Genomic DNA, 478 nt, shown 5'->3' with positions numbered 1-478 from the left:
TGTCCACTGCCTGCTCCCCCAGCACAGCAGATATGCTCTCTTAAAAAGACCCTTCTGTGTTCTTTATTACTAATACTTCTGTGTTCTGTTCTTTATTACTAATATTTTTTTTGTTCTGATTTTTAATCATATGTATGTGTGTGTAGGTTTGTGTGCATGGAGGCCAGATTAGAGTGTTGGATCCCCCAGAGCTGTAGCGAACTGATGTTGGTGCTGGGAACCGAACTGGGGTCCTCTGCAAAGAGCAGTATGTGATCCTGACTACTGTGCCAACTCTCGTGCCCCATTCTTTATTACTTAAATGATTTTTTTTTATTGTTCTCACCAAATAAGCAACACAATTTACCGATTCCACCTTTCTTTTTCTTCAATTCAGTTTTGGTCACATATTATTTTAAAAACCTTATAAACTAGCCGGGCGTTGGTGGCGCACGCCTTTAATCCCAGCACTCGGGAGGCAGAGGCAGGCGGATCTCTG

The sequence above is a fragment of the Microtus ochrogaster genome, chromosome 10 (genome assembly GCF_000317375.1).
Source record: "Microtus ochrogaster isolate Prairie Vole_2 chromosome 10, MicOch1.0, whole genome shotgun sequence".
Classification (NCBI taxonomy): Eukaryota; Metazoa; Chordata; class Mammalia; order Rodentia; family Cricetidae; genus Microtus; species Microtus ochrogaster.
The sequence above is the reverse complement of the archived record's forward strand: the minus strand, read 5'-3'. Positions refer to the sequence as shown.